Source organism: Microtus ochrogaster, chromosome 21 (genome assembly GCF_000317375.1).
Source record: "Microtus ochrogaster isolate Prairie Vole_2 chromosome 21, MicOch1.0, whole genome shotgun sequence".
Lineage (NCBI taxonomy): Eukaryota > Metazoa > Chordata > Mammalia > Rodentia > Cricetidae > Microtus > Microtus ochrogaster.
Window position 1 is genome coordinate 4,901,990 of NC_022022.1, and position 14,650 is coordinate 4,916,639.

Consider the following 14,650-nt stretch of genomic DNA (forward strand, 5'->3'; position numbering starts at 1 on the left):
AATGTAAGGCCTTGAGGGGCACATAAGAGATAACCCTACGAGATCTGTAGATCTATAGCGAAGAACTTATGCTGTTCTTGCATTACTCAGGTCAAAATCAAAATTTTGTAATTGTTATTGTGTGTGTCCTGCGTTCCACCCATAACACTGTAAGAAAGAGAATCAGCCCAGATCAAACATCTGGAATCTGGCAAGTCAGAGTTTCAACTTGGGGGTTCATATCCTAAATGTACAGCACCCTGATGCTTTGAAAGTTATATTAGCGGTCAAGAGAATATGGCCTAAAGATGGAAGGCAGCTGGGTCTGATGGAGTGGCTCTGATGCTGGCCAGTTTCAAATGCTACCCACTGGCTTCGGTCACACATGGGTTGAGGGCAAAGCCAAGACCCAGGGCAAACTAATGGCTGGCTCTTCGTGAGTGGAGAGAGGTGAGGCCATCCGGTCCACAGCCTAGGGCTTGCTTTGTCTCCTGCTGTGAGCCGTCTCCTGCCCTGGATTAGGAGTGTGGGCTGGGAATCCAGGTGAGGATGGTTTGTGTGGGTGCGGTTGATAGAGATCAGCTGCTGCACGGCACCAGCCCACAGGGGAACTTGTGAAAACGCTGTCCACTGCCCGGCCGCCTTCCTGAGAGGCTGCAGAGTGTGGAGAGGAGTTCAGGTATCAGCCAGCGGGAGACAGGAGGGTGCTGGCTTTGCTGCTGCTGAGTCCAGCAAGCAGGCAAGTGCGGGCACAGTGGGAGGCAGGACCGGTAAACAGGGGCTTTGCAGTCTCTCGGAGGCTTTATCAGCCTGCTGGTGGCTTCCTGGGCAGGAGGTGCAGTGCCCTGCTCTCAGGATGGCCTCAGAAGGTGGCTGGTGATGAGCCCCAACTCTGACCCTGGGCTAGGGGCCGTGGGATTCCTACTGGGATTGGGGATTAGCTGGGTAAGACCCAGACCTCTGTTCACTGGATAGAACTGGAAAGGCAGAGGCACCTCCTCCCCATCTGCCCTTCCTCACCTCTGCTCCCCACTTTGTTGTCCTGAGGGAGCACAGATAAGCCCTCCTACTCCCCACATTGTTAGGCTGGGGTGCGGGCAGGGCTTCTTTTGGCTGAAGGATCTTGAGGGTTTCCAGCTGGCAGGGAGCGGGACAGAGGTCGCTTGAACTCAGACCACAGGTCCCTGTTAAATACATCAGCTTTTAAATCAATCTTTGTCCAAAGTCCAGTAAGTTCCAAGACTAGTAGTGTTAGCCGCAGAGAGAATTCCTAGTGGCCCGGTGGCTCCCTCTCTCATAGGTAAGAATGGCTTCTGGAACCTGCCATCTGGCCTGAGATGCTGTTTCCTTTTTCTTTTTCCTAGCAAGTGACTTTGGGGAGGGGTTGAGGCCCTTGGTGGTGGCAGGAGGGCAAGTGTAGGGGTGCAGACTGTCTCCTGGGGTTTCTCAGCTCTTTCTGCTGGGGTTGTGAGGGCTAGTTAGGCTCTACCTAACTCCTCAAGGTGAGCTGCTCACTTTCCTGGGGTTGTACGAGATGGGGTGACGGGGTTTTGGGGAGTGTTGTATAAGATGCACAGCCAAGAGAGAAACCACAGACCTCATAGGCCCAGGAAATTTTTTCCTGAGACCACTACTCAAGCCTTTTGGGTGTAAGGGCAGCTAGCCCTTAAACTTATTGGCTAGTCAAAATAAACGCCGCCTCTCTACCTCCCAGGCCAGTGCTTAACCCTTTACCGTGAGGCTGGTTGAGTGGAAACTCAGGTCCTTCAGTCTCCCTCTGGGGCATCTCTCAATCTCTGTGTCTTGGGTGAACCTGAAATGTCTGTGTTACTCTGACGTTCCCCCAGATTCTTCTGTGTTTAGGCATTTTGGGAGGAACTCATTTCCGGAGCATCAGGACCTCTCCCTAGGGGCCCACTAATTCTGAAGATTGCTGGTCTATAACTATATCTAAAAAGACTCTCACGGGGGCTTTGGTGTAGAAAGTGTCATCCTGTATCCATAAGTGACAGGGCCCTGAGTGCTTCAGGCCACGGTTTGACTAGTCTTTCCTGTACAAACAAATCAGGGACTTTGAATTTGTGTGTTATGGCCGAGCACACTGTTCTCATAATTGACTCTTGTGTGGTCCCTGCCATATGGGCTTGTTGTTGCTGTTGTGAGTCCTAGGCCACTTGGTAGGCAGCTGCTGCTCACCCGAGGGAGGGAGCACAGGTCTGGGAAACCAGGGGCTAAGGGTGTTAGATCATTGATCACAGGTCATTAGATACATGCCTTGCCTCAGTTTCGTTATTTGTTGAAGGAAAGTTGGGCATCATTTCCCAAGGGTTGTTCTGAAAATAAAGTTATAAACGTGAATGTGTCTGAGGGACTTGACAGTCCAAATCTAAGATGCCTACTCTTCAGATGAGTGTATCCAACTGAGCCGTGGAGTAGTGGGAAGCGGCATCCATGCAGTTTGCTGGAGACCTTGTATGAGTCTTTTGGCGTCACTGAGTCTGTTTTCTTACCCCAAACTAAAAAGAGTTGACATTTGATGTTGGCTAAGGCCTTTTCCATATAAGGGGATTTGTGCTTTGAAGGTGGGCTCCTTGTGACTTGAGGATGACTTCAAATGTTACCTTCCAAGAAGGACTTCCAAAACCCAGCCTCCCTCCATCTCGTCATGATCTTTTTTTTTTAATATTCATTTATTTATTTATTTATTTATTTATTTATTTATTTATTATGTATACAATATTCTGCCTGTGTGTATCTCTGCAGGCCAGAAGAGGGCACCAGATCTCATTACAGGTGGTTGTGAGCCACCATGTGGTTGCTGGGAATTGAACTCAGGACCTGACTCAGAATAGATGCTTACATGTTTGGGTGGAGGGAAGGGAGCTGGGTCGTGGGTTGTTTTCGTCAGCTATTCCTGGGGAGAGGAGGCTGAGGAGCTTGGACTCCCTGTCAGGCTGTCTGAACGTGGAAATGGACCTCTCCACTCACATCTTAGTTTAAACGACTCAGTTTTGTATAGAAGATGGGCGAGAGGAGACGGAGGTAGACAGGATTCCCTCAAGCTCCTCAGCGAGTCCTTTCCTTGGTTCTTCAGGAGAGACCACCACCCAGCTCTCCTTAATCTTCTTGCCCGGTTGGCATTCTAGACAAGTGGTTAAGAGCACGGTGGTGGCACACACCTTTAATCTCAGCACCTGGGAGGCAGAGGCAGGCGGATCTCTTGAGTTCGAGGCCAGCCTGGTCTACAGAGTGAGTTCCAGGACAGCCAGGGCTGCACAGAAAAACCCTTGTCTAGGGTGCAGGGAGTGAAGAGCGCAGGCATTGGGACCAGGTGCGATGTGGGTGTTACTCTGAGTCTCTGTTTCTTTCTCACTTGTGTGTGGTGGGGCCCAGTTCTTAGCTGTGGGGAAACTTAAATGCTCAATGCATCTTACATGCCATATCATGATATCTTTAGTTCCCCTGTTCTGTGTGCGATTCCAGAGAACACAGGACGCCTGGCAGCGACAAGAGGTTTGTGGTAGGAAGGATGACGTCTTGCCTACTTAATAGCTGCTGTGAGGTTTCTCTATGTTTGAAACAACCAATACCTGAGCCTGGGCCAGAAACAAATAACTGTACTTATAAAGCTGAGTGGAACCGTAGAAACCAAAAGTTAAAAACAAAACAAACAAACAAACAAAAACAACAGAAACATCATCTCCCACACCTGCAACCCAAACAGGACTAGCTCATGGGATTCCCACCAGCTGTACGGAATACCTATGGAGCATGAAGATACCACAAGGAGCTTGCCTTCTCCACAGGCAGCTTATCTTGACGGGGATGCTGATGCAAACGACTGAAATGGCATCTGTAATCTTTAGGCCTGAGTCCAGGGCGCTTCACTGTCTAACCTGACCTGTTTTCTTTCCTTTTTCCTGAATATGCACTGAGGTGATTCTGAAACATTCGCTGTTCCATGAAGACATGTGTGCTCTTCTGCCTGGAGACTTATTGCTCCTTCCACTCTACCTACAAGATCCCAAAGCGCAGTGTAGCCTCTGAGGCTGGGAAGTAAAAGGAGTCCAGACCTCACATCCAAGTCTAGGCTCGGCATATCTAACCAGCTGAAACCAACTTAGCCATCTAGAGTCTCTCCCACTCCACGAGAAATGACTCGTTAGGTTTCATCCCGTACTCAGAAGTAGCAAGTAGCTATAGAAAGGATTCAATACGTGTTTAACAACAGCACACTTTCACTCTTAGCCGCTGTATTGGTGCTCGTAGGTGTGTTTTGTGACGCTCTCCACTGGATTCTCCACTGGATTCTGGGCTCTCTGGAGGTAGGACAATGTCTTGTCTAATTTCAGTTGAGCCTGACACCTGCCTCATTGTGGGTGCTAAATGTACCTTGATGGACATAAAGAAGGTGCTTAAGGAGGCAGGGTGACCTACAGAATATGCTAGTCATGCAAGGACTTGAATGTTGACCTGGACCTGGGAAGGTCCTGAATTCATCTGCATGGAAAAAGTGTTTAGTTAGCACCTCCTATAAACGGGTAGTCAGCACTGGGGAAGGGAACCCAGGCAGAGCCTGTGGCATGAGCAAAGGGCAGGCTGGGCGTGGGTGGTCATGCAGAGACCAGTTTTTTTTTTTTTTTTTTTTTTTTCCTGAGGAGCAGCAGAGGGTAGTGAGGTAACTAGAACCTGGGTCCTCAGAAGGAGCAACACATGCTTGATGCCTCAGCAGGAATCTCTACTTTTGAAGACTGGTCAGAAAGTTTATCTAGAGGCAGGAGGACTCCACTAATAGATCAGGCATATGGAAAATGTAAGGAGTAGAACAGCAAGTATAGGAGCTGGGTAGTGTCCTCACCCAGCACACACTAGCCCCTGGACCTGGTCCCCAGTGCCACATAAACCAGGTGTGGCTGTACACACCTTTGGTCGCTAGTCAGGGAGAAGCAAAAGAGTCTGCAGCTGAAGGTAAGGTTTACGACTGGGCTGCATGAGATCCTGCACCAAGACAAGTGTGGCACTGCTTTTGGGAGAAACCCTCATTGCAGCTGACCTCCAGGAGGCCTTAGCTGTTTCGGGTACTAATCCCATCAACAGTGTGAGGGCATCCTCTCCCGTGTTCTCACAATTTTAACTCCACCTCTCTCCCAGCCCCTGAAACTCTTAGGTAAGCAATTAAATTGTGGAGGGCCTTGAACCATACAGTACAAAATATCATTTATGGAGCCTGCGGTACGGAGGATACTAGGTACCGGCAGATCAAATGACCTTTGATAAAGAAATTTTATTCTTTATCATAAAAGAGAGATAAAAATTACTTCCTGGGCCTGTCATCACTATTCTCTAGATAATTCTCCATGGAATGCCTCCGTGAATTCTTTGCATTTTAAATCTATCCCCAGCTAAGACCAAACAGCAACTGTCACAATGGGGAGGGACAGTTAGCTAACCTATGTTTTAGGGCCTCCCTTTCCCTTCTGTTTTGGGATTAGTCATGTAAATATACTTGACTGGTTGAATGTCCACAGGTGTTGCTTTTCAAAGCAGGAGCCTTGGCGGCCTAAGATCTGCTACCTGCATCAAAATCTTTTTTTTTTTTTTTTTTTTGGATTTTTTCGAGACAGGGTTTCTCTGTAGTTTGGGCACTTATCCTGGAACTAGCTCTTGTAGACCAGGCTGGCCTCGAACTCACAGAGATCTGCCTGCCTCTGCCTCCCGAGTGCTGGGATTAAAGGCGTGCGCCACCACCGCCCGGCCAGGTGAGTGGTTTTTGAAGGATGAAATCTCTTGCTTGCCAGAAATCCTCTTGTCAGTGTGAGCTGAGCTACAGTACGCCTCCTTCCTTTTTCTTTAAAAGTTTGCTTATGTTTCGTGTTTCGGCATTCTGCCTGCATGTATGTACATGCACTGCGTATGTGCCTGGTTGCCCACGGGACTCAGAAGACGTTAATTGAATTACAGATGGTTGTGAGTCACATGTGGGTGCTGGGACTGAACTCGGGTCCTCTGCAAGAACAGCAAGAGCTGTTAACTGCTGAGTCGTCTCTCCAGCCACACACCATGGTTTCATTTAATGGCCTTTGCAGAAGCAGCCTGCGCGAGGCTCTGCCAGAGAGGGATGTGGATGCGGGAAGCCCTTTGCCGGGGTTGACCACATCGGGAATTCACAGCCTGTCTGCAATTTTGGACTTAACCCCCACATGCCCACCAACTATATTTTTTCTAACAGAAGTCTGGTGACTTCTACTTTTTCGGGTCACATAGGTGTGTGCGGATGCAAGGATGAGTGATCTTCTCAGGTACGCGTTGGCTGCTGCACCCGGTTTAACTTCGTGGGAGTGTTAGCTCCCTTCTCACTGATGTGCACAGGTTTTCTGACAGTCATGGAGGTCAGTGAAGGTGAATCAGGGCTAGATTCGATGTGGCCAGATAGGCCCTGCTTCCCCCACCCGCTTCTGCCTCAGTGAGACGGACAATTGGTTCGATCATGCTTCTGTCCTGGGTTATATCATGGAGGATCCTTCTACAGGCTCAGTGACCAGGTTAAACATTATTCACCAGCTGACCTGTGAGCCCTTATCTTTCAGTAAAACTGCTTCCTGAAGCAGGTGTTTGTATAGGTGCCTTAGGGGAGACGCTCTGCTATCCCTGGAATTCTATCACACAATTGATTTCTAATTACTGTTAGATAAGATGCAGGTGAAACCCGGTACGTGTGACTAATAGTAGGGAATTACCACGCTCATGTAAAAGTCCTGCCACACCCAGACCAGCAAACACACAAAGAAGGCAGTCCTTGGGGCTGTCATTCCTGAGCCAATTGCTGGCCAGAGCCCACATTTTCCCACCTATAGGCAGAGTTCCTGTTGATCCTACGTCCTTTATCAAATCTTTGGAAACTTGATGATGCTTTCTGGTTGAGTGGACTCGTTCCTTGAGTACTCCCTGGTGACCATGGTCCACACGTGGCCCAGATAGTGTATAAAGTAGGGTTTCACTCACTCCAGCTCCTCCATCCTTGGGCTCTGCAGGTCCCTGGTTATTGGCTTCCACTTTGAGCTCATGTATTCTGGCTGGGACTATGCTGAGAACTTCAGCTCAGTCTGGAGGCTCTGCTGGAGCCTTTGATACACAGACTGACAGATACTCCCAGGTTACGGTGAGTCTCAGCATTGTCTGAGCGGTTCCCTGGGAAGAGAGGCATCTGCTCTTCCCAGCGGCTAAGATTAGCTTTGCGGAGACTATCAGGAGAGAGTAGAAGGAGAACCTCTGGCCTTGCCGGATGATCATGGTGCCTGCTCATTCGCCAGTCCCCACTCTTCCCCACAGCAAATGCCGTTGTGTTGGGTGTCAGGTCTCCCACCAGAGGTCAGGGCTAATGGCTCCTGTGGCGTGGGCATAATTTAAGTTTATTTTATGTGAATTGGTGTGAAGGTATCAGATCCCCAGAAACTGGAGTTACAGACAGTTGTTAGCTGTCTGTGGGTGCTGGGAATTGAACCCGGGTCCTCTGGAAGAACAGCCAGTGCTCTTAACCGCTGAGCCATCTCTCCAGCCCCTGTTCCGGAGATTTTAACATCATCTGGAGCACCACTGTCTCCATCAAAGGTACCACTATCTTCACCTACACCCTCACGGTTAGCAAGGGGTGACCTGGGATTCAAAACTAGATAGATCTAGGTTTAACTCTGCTCCTTCCTAATGTGCTCTACCCAAGTAGAATGTCGTGTGGAGGTGGAGAGAAAAGCACACATTATTAGCTGCGCATGACTGTGGCTATGGGCTCCCTGGACAGGAACTAGTCTGTCCTAAGGGACCTTCATGACCTCTCAACCTCTCCTACCTCAAGTTTGGTGTCTGTATTTGGGCATTTCTGGCTTGTTCTTAGGTTCCCAAAATGGGCACAAATTAAGAGTTCCCTGTTGAAGCTGTGTGTTGCCTTTAAGGCCAGCAGTTGGGAAGCAGGTACGTGCAGGTGGATCCCTAAGTCCAAGGACAGCCTAGACTACACAATAAAGTTCTGTCTCTGAAAAGGTTCCCTATTGAATTGAAAATACATTCAATCCTTTCCTCCCACTAACTACTGACAAAAAAAAAAATCAATTGAATCAATCCCTTAAATCACCAACAGCAAGTTGATTCCTTGGAAAAGAATGATGGCGCTGGGACTTAGGGAACATCCATTTCCGGGCTTTTCTACCTGTGCCTTTTGGCACAGTGGGGCTGGCTTTTCTGTTTTCATAAACCTTAGGGAAAAGGGTTTGGTCATTTGTCCTGGACATCTCCTTATTCACCTAGAGAATACCGCCTTAGGTTGCCCTTCCTCCCCACTTCCTGCTCCCACTTTTCTGGTTCTTTCTCACTCCTAGTTCACATTGGTTCTGCCTTCTACCACCTGGCTTTGGGCTGATCCTCAGGCTAGAATCCTCACCAGCCAGCCTCCTGCTTTTAAAAGTCAAACCCCAGCTAGGATGAAAGATACTCTTAGTTCTGTCATTTTTCTTTATGCTGGTGGCCATGTCCAAGAACCCCGGCATGACAAGCTCGTGGTGCATTGCTGGCTGGCACCCCCATCCCTTCCCTGCTCCTGGCGTCCATTATGGTGAAAACGCCAACGCTCACCGAACTGTATTTTCTATATAGGATCCATGATTATTTAAACCTGTTTCCTGGTTCCCTACAGTGAAGTAATACTGCTTGTGACATTCCAGACATGGTTGCACAGGCTGCCAACCCATGGGCTCTGTTTGGTTGGGTTTTCCATATTCTTTCTTAAAAGTTTGAGATGGATGCAAAATCTTTAAAAACGAGAGCATTTTATACAAACCTAGACTTGCAGAGTCCTCTGAGAGATGGGCAGGCTTAGCTCGCCATGTCTTCCCTTGTGGTGGCTGTCTGCCCAGCCATAGTCTTCTCTGGATTATCTGTTTGACTCCATTGTGTATCTTGATGTGACACTTTGGCTTCACATTCCCAAAGTTCCCGATTTTCTACCTCTCCAGCTACTTCTCAGGATGGATTGAAATGGTCTCTGTCGTCTTCATCATCTGCCCCGCCTCCCCCGTACCCTACTTCTCTCTGTTCACTGGCAGAGTATTCTGTCTCATCAGAGCTAACTCACTTCCTGTGTTCTCCATATCATCCCTCATGCTGACAATTTTCTTAAGATGGGAGCAGCTGGGGCTGGAGAGATGGATCACTGGTTAAGAGCACTGATTGCTCATCTGGAGGCTCTGAGTTTGATTCCCAGCACCCATATGGCAGCTCACAGCCATCTGTATCTGCAGTCACAGGGGATCTGACACCCATTTCTGGCCTTCAAGAGCACTGCGTGAACGTGGTGTACAGGTAGACACACATGCAGGCAGAACACCCTTCCATATAAAAATAAAAATTAAAAAAAATACATTTGAAAACAGTGGGCTGAACGTGGTGACACAAGCCTTTGAATCCCAGTTCTAGGAAGGCAGGGACAAGCAGGTCAAGGTCAGCCTGGTCTACCTAGTGAGTTTTAGGCTAGCCAAGGCTACGTGAGACCTCGTCTCAGAACAACAGCAACAACGAAAGGGAGCAAGTGTCAGCTTCTTTCCCGGCTGCCATTGTTCTGCTCCGACTCGTGTCTGTGTCTCTGTTGTTCAGTACCCTTGTGCTTCTCTGGCCTTTTGGTGTCTCGGCTTGGTGGCCTTCCCTGGGTTTGTTCTTGGCATCATTTGGCATTGGTATGTGTCTGAGGTTGGAATTCCTCTCGGCATGGCACCATAGCCTGGGCTTTCTGCTGATTTTTTTTTTTTTTTTTTTTTTTTGCTAGGAATTCCCCGAGGCTTTATCCTAATCTCTCTTCCTGTCACAGTCTCCCCATGGGGCTTCACTTGGCACACCCACGCACACCGCCCTGGAGTAGGACTCTGGTTCCAATCACCAGAGCTACCGGAGCTGTGCCCTGATTTAAACCCACCGCAACCCGACTTTGCTACCCCGTTCCTCAATTGTACCATCGTATTTCTATGGAACAAGGTCTCACTATGCAGCTCAGGCCGGCCACAAACGCTCATACTCTTCCTGATAAGCCTTCCGAACATGGCTATCACAACTGCGTGTCACCGTGCCTGTCAAACTGTGGCATGCTGGTGTCCTTGAGTCACCCTTCAGGAGGCAGGTGACAGGGCTGCTGAAACGGGATGGAGAGTCAGCAGGGAGCAGGGGAGAAGTATGTGGCCTGGGTACCACGGGCTCATTCCCGCAGCTCCTCCTTGCAAGCTGTCCTGGCAGGGGACGCATCGTGATACCTCATTGTTGTTGCACCTGCTCTGTCTGACGCCTCTCAGCGTGGAGAAATACGAAGGACAGGGTTGAATGAATGCAGCCGATTGCTTAGGTCCGCCACCCGCCCCTTTCTGTGACAACCATTCTGTTGCCAGTTTCTAGGCCAAGGCAGGCCCTTATCGCCTCTGTGATCACTGCGACAGCCTCCTCCTGGCCTGCCTCCAGGGTGTCTGCTCCAGTCCACTCCACCAAATCCGTCCCGAGCCCAACTCTAACCTTACTGTCCCTCTGTTTAAACATGCCGAGTGGGCCCTGCGCCATCAGGCCACGGCCAGATACCGTGGGCTGGACATGAAGTTCTTCCATGTCTGCCACCAGCAAGCTCTCTTTGGTTTGATTTTGAGCTCCTCCTTAAGCATGCCCACAGACTTTGGCCTGGTAAGCAGACCACTCTGTCTGAAACAGCCTCCCTCTACCTCAGATGCCACTGAAATCTTGGCCATCTGTTGTCAAAGCCAAATCCTCATTAATTCATGAAGTATTCCTTAATTTGTCCCAACGTGTACCTCTTACACATGTATACTTTGCTTGTAGTGGTAAATATTATTTTTTCTTTTCCTTTTATTTCGTGTGTATGGTTATTTTGCCTGCATATATGTCTATGTGCCAGATGCATGTCTGTGGCCCATGGACACCAGGAGAGTGTGTCAGATCTCCTGGAACTGGAGCTACAGGCAGTTGTGAACCATCATGTGGGTGCTGGGAATTGAACCCCAGATCCTCTGCGTGCACAGCCAGTGAGTGCTCTGAACTACTGAGCCATCTCTCCAGCCTCTGGGAATTATCTCTCTGCCAGCCATTTCCTGTGACTCAACTGACCCCGAAGTCCCTTGAGAACTGGGGGCTTTATATGTTAGTATAGGGTGGACATGGTGCAATCACGTGACTTGGGTGTAGGGTAGTGAGTTCTCTTGATGTTTAGTGGAAAACTGAAGGGGTTACTTTCGCCATTCTAGACAGACATCCCCTTCCTGAGCACGCTGACTGGAGGAGCTTTACGGAGGAGAAAGAGACTGGGGTGTGGCAAGAAGCTGAAGTCGGGCTACAGCGGTCAGTTTTCCTCAGGCTGGCTGGATTTCTCAGACTTGAGTGCAGCTGGGTGAGGGAGGAGGCGTGTCCTTAGCTCCCCCTGCAACACAGGGTCTTAATAAATAACCCTACGTAGTGTGGAATGCCTTACACAGACCAGGTGACCTTCAACTCGGAGTTCTGCCTGCCTCTGCCTCCTGAGTGCTGGGATTAAAGGTGTGCACAACAAAGCCTGCCTAGCTCTTAAGGCAGTTAGGTTTGGGGCCAGCATCAGAATTCTATCAAAATCCAGAGGTTAAACATAGTTTTCAACTGTTTGAGTCTATGTCTGCCTGACTCAGAACTGCTCGGAACTGTCGAGGGGGGAGGAAGACAACAGACACGGTGGCTCCAGCCACTGTGATCAGGCACGCACCCTAGACAGAGCTGGATCTTGAGGACTGCTAGGGTGACCAAGGGCCTCTCGCAGCCAGACTGTCTCCAGGGCTTCTTAAGGGAGTAAAGGTGAGGGTGAGCTCTGGGTAACGTTAATAGTTCATCCAAGCATGACATTCTTCTGTGACCCAGGAGAACTGTCCTTGAGGGGGAAAGGAGTCAAGTACCGTGGCGTGATTTCAAAGGCTAGTTTTGAATGTCTGCCTCAAAGTCTGTGCCCAAAGATGTGAGGTGGGGACTAAGTATCTATTTGTATGACTCTGTGCAGGTGATTCTAAAGGGCAACTGGGATTGAGATCTAATTTGTGGGTGGCCGTGAGCCCTGAGATTGTACCCCATACCTGTCACCGAACCATTTCATCTTGTGTGTGTGTGTGTGACTATTTCCCCTGCATGTACGTCTGAGTGTGTACCACACGCATGCCTGATGTCCCTGGAGGCCAGAAGAGGGCATCAGCTCCCCTGGAACGGGAGCTGCAGATGGTGTGAACTGCCACGTGGGTGCTGGGAACTGAACCCAGGTCTTCTGGGAGAGCAGCCGTGCTCTTCACCATTGGGGCTTCTCTCTAGCCCAGCACTGGGTCTTCACAGGCACGATTTGTTCCCATTAGTGACACCTGATGGCCATTGGGTTTTTATAGCCTTGATTGCCCTGTCTCTCTCACAGATGGAGGCAGCTGGCATGTTTGGGTGGGGCTGGACAACTCCCAGGGGCGAGGAGAGGGTGCTCTGACTCTTGATCTTACGTCTCTAGGGTTTGCTACTTATACTTAGCTCCTTTCTTGGTAGAGCTTGGGCCTTGGGTTTGAACCTGAGCACCACCAAACAACAACAAAAGATTGCAAGTGGTGGCGCTTGCCTTTAATCCCAGCACGCGGGAGGCAGAGGCTCACAGGAATTAGACAAAAAAATAGATTTTTCTTTTTGGCATGTAAGCACATGTGCCGTGCACATGTATGAGTGTGTGCATATGGAGATGGGGCTAACCTTCAGTGATTTTTTTTTTTTTTTGAGGCAGAGCCCTTCACTGGTCTGGAGCAGGTGGCTGACTGATGAACTCCAGGATTCTGCCTGTTTCCACCTTCCCAGCTCTGGGGTTGCAAATGTTTGTTATCATATCAGGGGGTCCTAGGTGTCTTAGGGTTTCTATTGCTGCAAAGAGACATCATGATGATGGCAACTCTTTTTTTTTTTTTACTTTATGTCTAAAAGCCACTTATGAGTGAGTACATATGATAGTTGTCTTTCTGGGTCTGGGTTACCTCACTCAATATGTTTTCTAGATCCATTCATTTGTCTGGAAATTTCAATATGTCATTTTTTTCTGCTGTGTAATACTCCTTTGTGTAAATGTACCACATTTTCCTTACTTGTTCTTTGGTCGAGGGCTATTTAGGTTGTTTCCAGGTTCTGGCTATAACAAACAATGCTGCTATGAACATAATTGAGCACATGTCCTTGTGGTATGATTAAGCATACTCAAAAGTGGTATTACTGGATCTTGAGATAGGTTGTTTCCTAATTTTCTGAGAAATCGCCACACTGAAATCCAAAGTGGCTGTACCAGTTTGCACTCCTACCAGAAATGGAGGAGTGTTCCCTTTACCCCATAACCTCTCCAGCATAAGTTGTCATCAGTGTTTTTGATCTTGGCCATTTTTACAGGTGTAAGATGGAATCTCAGAGTTGTTTTGATTTGCATTTCTCTAAAGATGTTGAGAATTTCCTTAAGTGTCTTTCAGCCATTTTAGATTCTCTGTTTAGGTCTGTATCCCATTTTTTATTGGATTATTTGTTCTTTTGATGACCAATTTCTTGAGTTCTTTGTATATTTTGGAGATCAGACCTCTGTTCAGTGTGGGGTTGGTGAAGATCTTTTCCCATTCTGTAGGCTGTCATTTTGTCTTTTTGACTGTGTCCTTTGCTTTACAGAAGCTTTTCAGTTTCAGGAGGTCCCATTTATTAATTGTCTCTCTCAGTGTCTGTGCTACTGGGGTTATATTTAGGAAGTGGTCTCCTGTGCCAATGTGTTCAAGTGTACTTCACACTTTTTCTTCTATGAGGTTCAGTGTGGCTGGCTTTATGTTGAGGTCTTTGATCCATTTGTACCTGAGTTTTGTGCATGGTGATAGATGTGGATCTATTTTTATTCTTCTACATGTTGATATCCAGTTACACCAGCACCATTTATTGAATATGCTTTCTTTTTTTCATTTTATATTTTTTGCTTCTTTGTCAAAAAATCAGGTGTTCATAGGTGTGTGGATTGATATTTGGATCCATTTGATTGGATTTTTTTTCTCAATGCTTTACTCTAAGGTGATGTCTGTCTTTGAGGTTGAGGTATGTTTCTGGTATTCAGAAGAAGGATGGATTCTGTTTTTGTGTCCAATCTGTTAGCCTGTGTCTTTTTATAGGTGAGTTGAGTTCATTTATATAAGGGATATTAATGACCAATGATTGCTATCTCCTGTTAATTTAGTTTTTGTTGTTGGTGATGTTATTGTGTGTGTGTTTTTTCTTTCTTTGTGATTTGCTGCTGTGAGATCATCTATTGTCTGTGTGATTGTGAATTTAGCCAACTTCCTTGGGTTGGAGTTTTCCTTCTAGTACTTTGTGTAGGGCTGGGTTTGTGACTATGTATTGGTTACATCTCATTTTGTCATGGAGATCTTGTTTTGTTCATCTATGGTGATTGAAAGCTTTCCTGGGTATAGTATTCTGGGCTGGCATCCATTGTCTCTTAATGTCTGCATAACGCTTGACTGGGACCTTCTGACTTTCATTGTTTCCATTGAGAAGTCAGGTATAATTCTGATAGGTCTGCTTTTATATGCTACTTGGCCTTTTTCTTTTTCAGGTCTTAATATTCTTTCTTTATTCT

General features: G+C 47.9%; 1 protein-coding gene across 2 annotated transcripts in view; it reads left to right on the top strand.

The window, feature by feature from the left end:
- Pdzk1 (PDZ domain containing 1) overlaps nt 1-14,650 on the top strand; it is a 54,729-nt gene that overhangs the window by 19,217 nt on the left and 20,862 nt on the right. The window contains exon 1 of one of the 2 annotated variants that reach the window (XM_005357057.2): nt 1,231-1,279. The exons of the other annotated variant lie outside the window; for it this stretch is intronic. The gene's annotated coding sequence lies outside the window, so the exon portion shown is untranslated. Of the gene's footprint in view, nt 1-1,230; nt 1,280-14,650 lie in introns of those variants that run through there. 2 annotated transcript variants of the gene reach the window in all.